The 12,825-nt window shown below is 44.0% G+C and overlaps 1 protein-coding gene across 2 annotated transcripts in view; it reads right to left on the reverse strand.

Moving 5' to 3' along the window:
- Positions 1-12,825, reverse strand: part of LOC308573178 (olfactory receptor 5V1-like) — a gene marked incomplete at its 3' end in the record, with an annotated part of 43,075 nt that overhangs the window by 1,531 nt on the left and 28,719 nt on the right. Inside the window, exon 1 of one of the 2 annotated variants that reach the window (XM_081169860.1) lies at positions 1,004-1,041. The exons of the other annotated variant lie outside the window; for it this stretch is intronic. Of the gene's footprint in view, positions 1-1,003; positions 1,042-12,825 lie in introns of those variants that run through there. 2 annotated transcript variants of the gene reach the window in all.

The following is a 12,825-nucleotide window of genomic DNA, read 5'->3' on the forward strand; positions in this document are numbered from 1 at the left end:
ACACAGCTTTTCTTCTCCCCATCTTCTCTTCACAATCCTGTGAGGTAGATTAGGTTAAGAGACACTGACTGGCCCAACACCACCCAACCAGTGGTGGAGCTTCATGCTCTGGCACCAGGGAGCGGAGAGCAGGCAGGGACGGGGCTGGCGCACATCCCGGGGCGTGGCACACATCCTGGGGGCGTGGCACGCCACCTGCAGGGGCATGGCGTGCGTCCTGGGTGCGGTGTGCTCCCCACCAGGATTGTGCTGCTGGGGGTGGTGCGCTCCCCCCACACTCCTCTTCCTCCGCCAGTGCACCCAACGAGCTTCCTGGCTGAGTGGGGGATTGAATCCTGGTTGCCCAGCACTCTGATCACCCCACCATATGATGCATGCCAACATCAGGGCTGCGTACCCTCCCCCACCCCTGCTACATTCTAGGGGCTTGTCAAGGGAATGAGAGGGCTCTGGATCCAATGGTTGCAAAACCTCCCCTTACCATCCCCAGCACAATCCTGGAACACTGGAGGCAGGGCAAAAAGCAGCAACAACAGATCTTAACACTGATGCTGCAGGAAAACCTCCCTCATCATATCTCCCTCTCCTATGGCAGCCCTCTGTCTCCACCCACAGAAAGGAAGATCTGAAGAATCTTATGGCCTCAGGTCAGGCACCCCAAAGACCACAGGATTGCAGTCATAATCAAAATGCCCCACCCCTCAAAATTTTATTGCATATACTGTCATGCACACATTGCATTAATCTTGGATTAAATAATCCTGTTCAAAATATGAAGGAGTACCAGAATGATGGGTGGTAGTTAAACAGTAAAGCCTAGGAAACATTATATGTACATGTTAAAAGAAGGAGATTAAAAACTTATCAAACCAAGAAAATGTGCTTACTGGCATATAACAACATTACTCTCCAAGTTTATATTATCACTTAATAACAGGCATTTGTATGGCAAGACATTTATCTGCCAAACAGTTTAATAAGAGTAAATGGATTTTAAACTTACCTAATGACAATATATTGCAAAGATGCTATGATTTTTTTCCCAAAACAATCACTAAACCTAAGGTATACATTTCCACATAGAAACTCAACTAAGATTATGACTTCCGATCTCTTATATTTAGTTCACTGAATGAATATAATATGCCCAGTGGCGTAGCGTGGGGAGTGCAGGGGGGGCCGGCCGCACCGGGCGCAACATCTGGGGGTTAGGGTTATGGGGCGCAAATCCACGGGTTAGGGGGCGCAAATTACTTGCCTTGCCCCGGGTGCTGACAACCCACGCTACGCCACTGAATATGCCCATAACTGAAAAACAGCACTATAGACCTAAAGTATTTTGACTGCCTAAGATTGAAGACCCAGTAAACTGCATCCACGAGCCATCCTTGCTTTCCTTGTGAACTGTAGAACCACAGCAACAAACAAGAAAGTGAAGAATTTATGTGGAGTCAAGAAAAATATCACACAGCAATCTGAAGTAATGCCTAAGAAGCATTGCCTCTGTCATGAGTCAGAAGGACATCTTCCCCCCACCCCGCCTTTGCCACAGAGGTGGAGTGGGGGGGGGGAGATGGCATAAACTCTATCTTGGGACACAGCTCTCGGAGGAATCCTGCAGTTGCTGACTTGAAATCTCAGTTGTGCAAAAGCTCATTGGGCCAAATCCTGTTTGCCAACACACAAGAAAGAGAACTTGAGAAAAACATTACCACGGGTAAAGAGATTATATTGATTAAATATACCAAAGTAAAGGATCTACAAACCAACCTAGTTCAATCAGACTAAGCAATTGAAATACACCCAGCTGGGCAGGTGAATTGTAATATATGGGGGGGATTTTATCCTTCCCAGCTCCTGGTCATATTCAAGAGTCACTTGCTGCAGCCATACAGAAATGTTTGGAAAGAATCCTCCCTCTCTGCTGCAAACATCTTGATGTTCAGACATAGTTCAGACTATGCCAGTAGGACCCCGACCCCCCCACCGAAGGACATCCCAAGGTATAGCCTGTGAAAGATGACTGAAGAGTGCCCTCAACCCAATAATGTCTTAGATATTAAAGCAAGCATGCCTTAATTCCTCTCACCTGTCCATACCAAATGCCACAGGAAGTGATCAGCTCCCACTTGTTCATTTCCAGGGAAACACACAAGAGGTCAAACAGAGAGCTCTTTGCAGATCCTCCAAGAACATGTTCTGACCTGAAAGATGAACCCCATCACCCTTAAATAACTTCCATGCGATTATCAGGGACTGGGAAGAGGAGGAGGAGGATGTCGGCATGCAGAGGGTCGCAAGGACATCTGGCCAGCCCCAGCTGCATCATCTCCTTCCAGCCGTCCCACTGCGAAGACCCATCGGCCTCTGGTCCGACATAAATCAGCGACCCAGGATTCAAAGCCAGGGCACACTATATCAGCAGAGCGAACTGCGCACACAGAATAGGTGTGAGGCTTGTGGAAGCATACTACAACTATGGATTTATTTATTTCTTTGTTTGTTTATTTATTTATTTATTTATTTTTAACATAATTTTTATTGAATTTTCCATATTTCCTTTCATTTCATAATACATATCCCGAGCTTACATTATTACTCAAAAAGAGCAGCAACCTCCTTCCCTCTTTCCTGACTTTCCTATACCTTTAACATATTTATCACATTTACATAATCACTTCTTTACCTTATATAATCATTTAAAAATCACACTCTCATTTGTAAATTAGCTCTTTCTTTCCTCATTACCAAATGTTTCATGCTACAAACATCTTCAGGTGTTTACAGTTTTCTTTCAAATAATATATAAATTTGCTCCAATCCTTTTGAAATCTCTCATCGGGTCGGTTCCTGATTTTCCCCGTCAACTTCGCCAACTCCACAAATTCTACCATTTTTATCTGCCAGTTATCTAGGGTGGGGAGTTCTTGCTGTTTCCATCTCTGGGCCAGGAGGATTCTTGCTGCCGTTGTGACATACATCAATAAGTTTACATCTTTTTTGTGGATTTCCTCATCAATTAACCCTAATAAGAATGCTTCTGGTTTTTTACTGAAATTATATTTCAATACCTTTTTTAATTCATTATAGATAATGTCCCAGAAGGTTTTAACTTGAGGACAAGTCCACCACATATGTAGGAAGTTTCCTTCCTTCTCCCTACATTTCCAACATGATTTATCCTGACCTCTATACATTTTGGCAAGTTTACTTGGTGTGATGTACCAACAATACATCATATTCATTAGATTTTCTTTAAGTGCCACACACGCTGTGAATTTGATTGTTTTATTCCACATTACCTCCCACCTCTCAAAATCGATGTTATGCGCCAGATCCTGTGCCCATCTTGCAAGTTGACCATATTCTTCTTTTCCATTGCTTCAATTGCACTGTTTGTTGGTTGTTCAGCGTCAACACTATGTCATCTGCAAAGGCTTTATATTTATACTCTTTGGAGCCAATTTCAATACCCTTTATTCCTTTTGTTTCATCCATTTTTTTCAACAAAACTTCTAAAGTTGTTATGAATAATAGTGGTGATAACGGACACCCCTGCCTCGTCCCCTTCATTATCTCAATTCTTTTCGTAAGAGTATTATTAATTACAAGTCTATCATATTGTTCAGAATAGATAGATTTAATTCCATTTGTAAATTTGTTCCCATATCCATGATTTCTAAATTCCTTTTCATGAAGTGCCAAGACACATTATCGAATGCCCTCTCAGCGTCCAGGAACATTAACACCGCTTGTTTATCCCTTCTGGCACCCAAGAGTTCAATTATGTCAAAGGTGGGTCGGAGTGAAACAATATAAATTGAAAGCTTTTGCAGATGACTTGGTTTTAACATTACAGGAGCCAGAATCTAGTACAAAAAGAGTTCTAGAATTGATTCATGAGTTTGGTCGGGTGGCGGGATTTAAGTTGAACAAGCAAAAAACCAAGGTTTTGGGGAAAAACTTGACACCTTTAGAAACAGATGAGTTTCAGAAGGAAACAGAATTAAATGTGGTTAAAAAAGTGAAATACCTGGGGGTTAATTTGTCCTCCAAAAATTTGAATTTATTTAAGGATAATTATGAAAAATGCTGGTTAGAAGTTAAAAAGGATTTAGAAACTTGGTCAAGACTGAAACTTTCCTTGTTGGGTAGAATTGCTGCTGTAAAAATGAATGTATTGCCAAAGATGTTGTTTTTGTTTCAAACCCTACAGATTGTAGACAGGGTGGAATGTTTTGGAAAGTGGCAGAAAGATATTTCTAAGTTTGTCTGGCAGGGCAAAAAGCCCAGGATAAAATTTAAAATACTAACTGATGCAAAAGAAAGAGGGGGATTTGCCCTGCCGGACTTAAGGTTATATTACGAAGCTGCAGCTTTCTGCTGGATGAAGGATTGGTTTTTATTAGAAAACACCGATGTCCTAGATCTGGAAGGGTTCAACAATGCTTTTGGGTGGCATGCATATCTGTGGTATGACAAGGTTAAGGTTCACAAAATGTTTAAAAACCATATTGTCAGAAAAGCATTATTTTTTGTCTGGACTAAATATAAGGACTTACTAGAAAACAAGACCCCAAGGAGGGTATCGCCAATGGAGGCTAAGGCCCGGAAAAAACCCAATATGGAAGCCGGCTGGCCGAAATATTGGGAAATAATAGAAAAAATTGGAGATAACTGGAGGCTGCAGAGCCTGGACAAATTAAAGAGCAAGGTGCGAGATTGGTTACATTATGCTCAAATTCAAGAGGTTTTTAAAATGGACAAGAAAATTGGTTTCCAAGGTGGAAAAATCGAAGTTAGAAACAGAATTGCTTGAACCAAAGACTAAGGTACTTTCGAGAATGTATAACTTGTTGCTTAAATGGAATACACAGGATGAGACAGTCAAATCAGCCATGATAAAATGGGCGCAGGACATTGGGCATAACATTATGTTTGAGGACTGGGAAAGGTTATGGACCACCGGAATGAAATTTACAGCATGTAATGCCTTAAAGGAAAACATTGTGAAAATGATATATAGGTGGTACATGACCCCAGTCAAGCTTGCAAAAATATACCACTTGTCTGATAACAAATGTTGGAAATGTAAGGAGGCTGAAGGGACATTCTTTCACCTCTGGTGGACCTGTCCGAGGGTGAAGGCCTTCTGGGAAATGATCTATAATGAGCTAAAAAAGGTATTTAGGTATACCTTCACCAAGAAACCAGAGGCCTTCCTCTTGGGCATTGTCGGCCAGAAAGTGTCAAAGAAGGATAGAACGTTTTTTTATGTATGCAACAACAGCAGCAAGAATACTTATGGCAAAGTACTGGAAGACACAAGATTTGCCCACACTGGAAGAATGGCAGACACAATTGATGGACTACATGGAACTGGCCGAAATGACTGGCAGAATCCGAGACTTGGGAGAAGAGACAATGGAGGAGGATTGGAAAAAATTTAAGGACTATTTACAAAAACATTATAAGTTTTACGAATGTTAAGAATTTGCATGATTTGGAAAATCTAGCTCCAGCAATAAGATCTGGGATATTGGAAACTAAGTTATAATTATGAAAGGACCAAAGTTTAAAACAACATTATATTATATTTATATTAGGGTAAAGTAAATTAATAATAAGTATTTTAAACCTAAAATATAACTATTTGAAAGTATAAAAAACACATGAAACAAGGTACTAATTTGCTGATATCTTTATTGTAAAGAATGCAGGGTGAGGGAGACGTGGGGAAGTCCGGATGGTTATGAAAAAATGTATTGGAAAGAGGGTTTATTTCTCTATTCTTCTTTTCTTTTTTCTTTTCTTGTTATTTCGCTTTATATCTGAATGTATATTCATACCTGGAAAAAATGCAATAAAAATATTTTTTTAAAAAAACAATTATGTCAAAGGTGTTTCTAACATTATCTTTCAGTTGACAGCCAGGCACAAAGCTGGTTTGATTTTTCCCAATTCTCTCTCCTAATATTTGTTTATATCTGTCAGGTAACTGCCATTGGCTCAGGGGCGAGAGGGGAAAAGGCGGATGGATTACAGAGAGCCCCCAAAGATCGTGGGAAGCAGCACTTCCTCAGCGGAGGAAGGAAGCCACACCTCTAGAGGAGAGGAGATGCAGGGTTCGGAGGATGCAAGGCAGTGCCAGGACACCTTGCCTGGGCAAAGCGGGGAGGAGGGAGGTCCCCCGTTACCCAAGCCTTCCTTGCACAGTAGGCTTTCGCGCAGAGAGGGGAGGCGCAGAATGGGGGTCAAGAAACTACTTTGCTGGGGAAGATTTAAGGACTGCCCACTCTCAGATTCTGCCAGTGAATGAGCAAGACATGGAATAGAGGCGCTCTGCGCTGTAAAGATTTTTGGTTTTGGTTTTTTTGCACTAATAAGAAAGCTTTAGAACAGACTAGTGAGGCATATGGCCTGATTGCTCTCGAGCAACCACCTAATACCCTTAACAATATTGATTAGCTAAAATACTAGCAAATAATTTATAGTCAGCCACGACTGGACCTAATGGTCAGGGGTCCCTTTACCTTTCATTTATAGTCATTGTTTAGGAGAGATATTGGCCTATAATTTTTAACTTGAGTCGGATCTGTGTCTGGTTTAGGAAGCAAGATGATATGAGCTTCTCTCCAGGTCTCCAGAACTTTATTCCCTTCTAAAATACTTCCACTAAAGGTGCAGACAATTGTTCCGAGCATTTCTTATAATATTTTGCTGTTAGGCCATCTGGGCCTGGTGCCTTACCAATTGCTGCTTCTTTTATTGCCATTTTTATTTCTTCTATTGTTATATTTGTGTTGAGTTTTTTCCTCATTTCCTTCAGTCTATTCTGTTCCAAATATTCTTCAACTTTCCCTTCATCTTCTTTTTCTTTTTTGAATAGTTGTTTATAGTGCCTCTGAAAGCTTTTTCTAATTTCATCTGGATTTTCGATTTAATCATAAATCAGGACAAAGAAACATGTCGTCTCTCTCTTTGTCTTCACAAAGAGGCAGAGAAAAGCAAAAGCTATAAACACAACGGAAGTTCCCAGCAGACTGTGCTGGTATGTAAACAGACATGTGACACGCAACAGTTCCATGTCTGCTCCTTAAGGCAGAGTGGAAATCTCAACAGAGGAATGGTGGAGACCGCCTCCCCATCCTGACCCTTCTAGGGAGGAGGAGGAGGAAGACATTATATATTTACAACAGGGATTTGAGGGAGGTCACAGCTCAGAGGCAGATGACGGGGAAAGCTGGGAAATAATGGAAGAGCCAGAGCAGCAGCTGGCTGACATGTTGTCATTGGAAAACATTCCAGAACCCGGCAAGCCTTAAAAGTAGGAGAGCAAAGAGCTCAAAGACAAAGGGCACTTAGCAGCACCCGTAGAGGAGGTGATGATGATGATGATGATAAATAAGGAATGGAAGAAATGGGAAGTGGAGACTCACTCAGGACAACGCCTTTATCCAAAAGGCTGGGTTCTATAGCCTCCCAGTGTAAAATTTGAAATAAAAACGGTCTGTAAGAAACTTTTCCTTGTCTTTATACTTTACTGGGCAACCAGCTGGGAGCTGCTGACAGCATCCTGACAGCTATTTTCATTTGCCTCCTACCCAGAAGCCTCCTGGGATGGCAATCTCCACCACTCCTCCTCATCTGGCCAGTCCCTGGCAGTCACCTATGCTCTGGCAGGGGTGCCAACTTGAATAAAATATTGTGGGGGGCCAGGTAAGACCCATCCTACAAAATTGATCAAATGACACAGTGCACACACACCATTTGAATGGGAATGCCCATCAACTTTGTGGGGGTCTGGCCCCCTCAAATATTTTATTATAGGGGCCAAAGCCCCCACTGCCCCTAGGAGTTGACTCTTATGTGCTCTGGTAACCTTTAGGCTAGATTACTGCAATGTGTTATATATGAGGCTGCCTCTGAAGACAGTTCTGAAACTTCAGCTCGTGCAGTGTTCAGTGGCCAGAGGCCAGGTTGCTCGCCAGGACAATATGGTTTGAGCATATAACACCAATCCTGTCCTGATTGCACTGCCTGCTAATGGGCTCGAATCAAAGTGCTGGTTTTGACCTATACAGCCTTAAATGGCTCAGGACTGTAATAGCTCAAGGACTGCCTCTCCCCATATGAACCAACCTGGACCTGAGATCATCATCTGAGGTCCTTCTTTGTGTGCCTCCTCCACAAGATGTCTTGAGGGTGGCAACTGAGAATGGGCCTTTTCTGTGGTGGCTCCCCATTTGTGGGCTACTCTCCCCAAGGAGAGTAGATATTGTTAGGTGCCAGGTGAAAACATTCCTCTTCTCCCAAACTTTCTCCCAAACCTTTGGCTAATTAGACTATTAAACCTATTAAACTGTGAGAGGTATTGTTTAGTTTGTTATTGTGCTATGTATTTTTGTATTTTTATACTGTAAACCACAATGTGATTCACAGATGAAGGAAAGTATAGAAATTTAATTACTAAATAATAAATAAATGCATTCAGTTAAGCCTGCCCAGCCCCACTCCCTATTATTTTTAAGGGGAAAGGGTTCTATGAACCATTCCAATAGACATTCCATTGCTGGCTTGCTAGCAGTGGCATTGCAAGGGGAAACCCAAGCCCTTTGCCCTTTGTGTTGGGCATTGCATCTCCTATGCCTTTGCCTCCCTTTTAAAATTATTCTGTGTACCTGTTATTACATTACATTGTATTATATTATATTATATTATATTATATTATATTATATTATATTATATTATATTATATTATATTATATTAATTATTTACATTGCTTACAGCAGTGTTTCCCAACCGGTGTTCCGCGGCACACTAGTGTGCCGTGAGAAGTTGGCTGGTGTGCCGTGGGAGGGAGGCGGGCGAGTCGGGCGGTGAGAGGCGGCGGCGGCAAGGATCCGCGTCGAACCGGGGGCGGCTCCGCGGTGGTGGTGCCGAGGTTTCTCTCTCCATTCTCCCCTCACACACACACACAGGAAGATCAGCTGACAGGACCCAGCCAATTGGCGGCGGCGGGGCAGCGCGTGCAAAAGGGAGGAGCGTGAGACAGCGGACGAGGAGGAGGCTGGCATGTCCGGGCAGCAGCAGCAACAACAGCAGCAGCAACTCCCGGCGACGGCTCCTCAAGCCCCGAGCAACCCTACTCCCTCACCGGCCTCGACCGCCCTCCTGCTCCACCCGCCGCCGCCTCCCCCGCCGCCGCTGGCCACCTCGGCCCCACCGCCGCCCCCTCCTCCGCCCGCTATCGCCGCCACCGCCACAACAGCCGCCGCCGCCTCAGCTGCCGCCGTCCCTCAGTCCCTCGCTTTGCTGCCTCCTCCCCCCCCCCCCACTCACAAAGCTTGGAGGTTCCCCGGCAAGGGGGAGGGGAAAAAATTGAAAACTTTCACTTTCGTGCGTCCCTCCCGGCGTGACGCTGCGCGCTGACGTCATGGGGCTGTAATGGTGGTGTGCCGCGAGATTTTTTTCATCAAACAAGTGTGCCTTTGCCCAAAAAAGGTTGGGAAACACTGGCTTACAGGTCAGCTGGGCACATTGCAAAGTGCCTTACAATTGAGCCACTCATCATCTTAATTTGTCCAGAAGCATATATGCATCTAAATAAGCATAAGCAAAACTTATGTCATGTGATAATCTCTAATGAAAAATGGAACATGGTTTTTTTGTGGGGGATCTTTTAAAACAATTGTGGCCCAATTAAACAGCAGGCGGCCACACACCCCGGCCATCCTGATTGGTCAGCCAGGGGGTGTGACACGACTGGGAGTCCCAGTGATGTGGGCGGCATCCCTCCGCCCACAGCCAGGTCACCGGGAGGCCCACAGGCCCTCCCGCAATGCTGCCCCCCGGGGAAGGGGAGCAGACTTTTTAAAACTTACATAGGTGGCATCTTTCCCCCTTGCAAATATCCCACATGATACCAGGGGCAACATCAGCCTGCTGGAGGGGAGTTTACATACATATATGGTGGTTTTGCAAATCTGTTCACCCATGTTAGGCTTTGGTATTCAAAGAATTGAGTTTAATATACAAGGCGGGCCTGCAAACTTCCCCTCAGCTTACTTTACTTGGAATAAAGGACATGTCTGCTCCACCAATTGTTCATAAAGTACTTTTAACGTTCCTCCTTGTGGTGGCATGTATGGAAATACCCATGCAATGGCACACTACCTTGGGCTTGAACTTTGAAGCATAGTACTCCAGAGCATGGACAAGAGCCCTGGCTGAGAAGACATAACAGATTCATGTGACCAAACGGAATTCTAACCCCCATCAGTTCTATAAAGTGTGGCAACCATTTTTGGATTACATGCATCAAGAAGACTGTGCTTATAAACCTCTAGACTAGAGAACTCATGGCAATATGTGGGCGGGGGTTGGGGGAAATTGGAGTGAACTACAAGAATTTGATTTGATATTTTTAAGAAAAGCGATTGATGTGTTGGGAGCTGAGTTGTTTTCTGTGTGATGTGAAAAATGAAAATTATTTTTTTTAAAAAAAAACCACGCATAGAGGGACCATCCTGGTGAGAATATGAACTAGCCCATTTTATCTGGTGTGATTAGCTTACAGGGACAGAACCATGCTGTGGGAAAGTGGGGGGGGCAGATCTGGGCAAGATAAGGAGGGGGGGTCGTGGGTCATTTTTGTCATGATGCACAGGCATGTCAAGGTGTGATGTCCAAACCAGCATTCGTTCCAGAGAACCTGCATCTGCCTTTCTCTAATTTAAAGTAACGTCTTTGAAACAGAGTTGAATTTTAACAAGGCACTGAGGAGCCAATTTGCCAGAACTTTCAGACTTCTTGCATAAGTTACATAATGGCAGGCTGGCAAGCGATAACTTTTTAATCATGCCCTCGAGGGCTTATTAGTATAGCTGGGAGTTGACACGGTTGCCGGAGATATGAGTCAATTACCTTAAACTGATCACCTCAAATCCAGAGGCAGAAGCACTCAAAGGGGAAAACCTCTGGAGTTTTCATTTTTGTTTTCTTGCCAGAGTTGGGACCATTAGACTGAAGCAGTGCACACAATCTCCATGGTGCATGTCTTCGTTCCCAAGAAAGGAGCAAGAATTGGCTACAGAAAATTCCCTAGGAGAGATTGGTAAGGGGAAGAAAAACTACTTGTATGATCTGCAACTCCGAGACTACACAGAACATTAATCATGCACTTCTATCTTCTATTCTATTATACATGACAGAGTAAATCACCTCTGAGTATGAGTACCATTCTGGTTAGCCACACGCCCCCATCTTCCCAGTCTGGGCCTGCCATTTGTCCTATCCCCTGCTGACCCCACAGGGGGAAATCACAGAACATAGAGTTTAAACTGAGAGTTGTTTATAGAAAGCAGCTATATGCAAATCAAAGCATGGTGTATTTGCTAGAACACAGCAGACGTTATGGGAAAGGGACATTAATTCATCCTACTGTAAGCTGAAACTTCAGCCATGAGTTCCTCAGACTCAGAACAAAGCCCACCCCAATGGCAAACATTTCCCCATTCCTGTAGGAAAGGCATTCTCCATCCACAGGAAATTTGAGTTGCGGCAAGGCCGCCCTACCATTGCGCAGACTGATGTAGGCCATATTCACACCATATATTTAAAACAGTATGATATCACTTTAAAGAGTCATAATAATAATAATAATTTATTCCCCAGCCACTCTGGGCGGTTTCCAACAGAATATTAAAATACAATAGTCTATTAAACATTAAAAGCTTCCCTAAACAGGGCTGCCTTCAGATGTCTTCTAAAAGTCAGGTACAGTCATACCTTGAGTTGAATGTGCTTCAGGTTGAGCGCTTTCAGGTTGCGCTCCGCGGTAACTCGGAAGTAACGGAGTGTGTTACTTCTGGGTTTCAACCACTCGCGCATGCGCAGACGCTCAAAATGACGTCACACGCATACGCAGAAGCAGCAAAACACGACCCACACACGCGCAAATGCTCCGGCATGTCTTACGTTCCGTTCAAGATGCGAACAGGGCTCCAGAACAGATCCTGTTCACATCCTGAGGTACCACTGTAGTTGTTTTTCTCTTTGACATGCCACTACCGAGAAGGCCCTCTGCCTGGTTCCCTGTAACTTGGCTTCTCGCAGCAAGGGAACTGCCAGGAGGCCCTCGGCACTGGATCTCAGTGTTCAGGCAGAACAATGGGAGTGAAGATGCTCCTTCAGGTATACTGGATCGAGGCCATTTGGGGCTTTAAAGGTCAGCACCAACACTTTGAATTGTGCTTGGAAACATACTGGGAGCCAATGTAGGTCTTTCAAGTCCGGTGTTATATGGTCTCAGCAGCCGCTCCCAGGCCCCAGTCTAGTTGCCGCATTCTGGATTACTTGTAGTTTTCGGGTCACCTTCAAAGGTAGCCCCACATAGAGCACATTGCAGTAGTCCAAGCAAGACTACTTGGCTTCCCCCAAAGAATCCTGGGAACTGTAGTTTGTTATGGGTGCTGGGAGATACTAAGAGAACCCTATTCCCCATAAAGAGCTACAATTTCCAGAGCTACCTGTGAAGAGGGATTGATAAACCACGCTGGGAATTGTAGCTTGAGGGGGTAGGGGGTCTCCTAATAAGGCTTAACAAGCTTAACAAACTACAGCTCCCCAAACTATTTAAGGGAAGCCTTGATTTCATAGTGCATTAAATCTTTGATGTGAATGTGGCTGTAGTCACCTCAGATCGCTGATATTTGGCAAGGGGAAGGAGTTGTGGCAAAGTGTTGGAGGGTGAAGCTTGTGTGTCTGTCCTGCCTTGAACAAGCCTGCTGCCCTCTGGTAAACAGAAAATGAATTCCCCTTGA

Source organism: Podarcis bocagei (genome assembly GCF_964188305.1).
Source record: "Podarcis bocagei genome assembly, chromosome: 1".
In the NCBI taxonomy this organism is placed as follows: domain Eukaryota; kingdom Metazoa; phylum Chordata; class Lepidosauria; order Squamata; family Lacertidae; genus Podarcis; species Podarcis bocagei.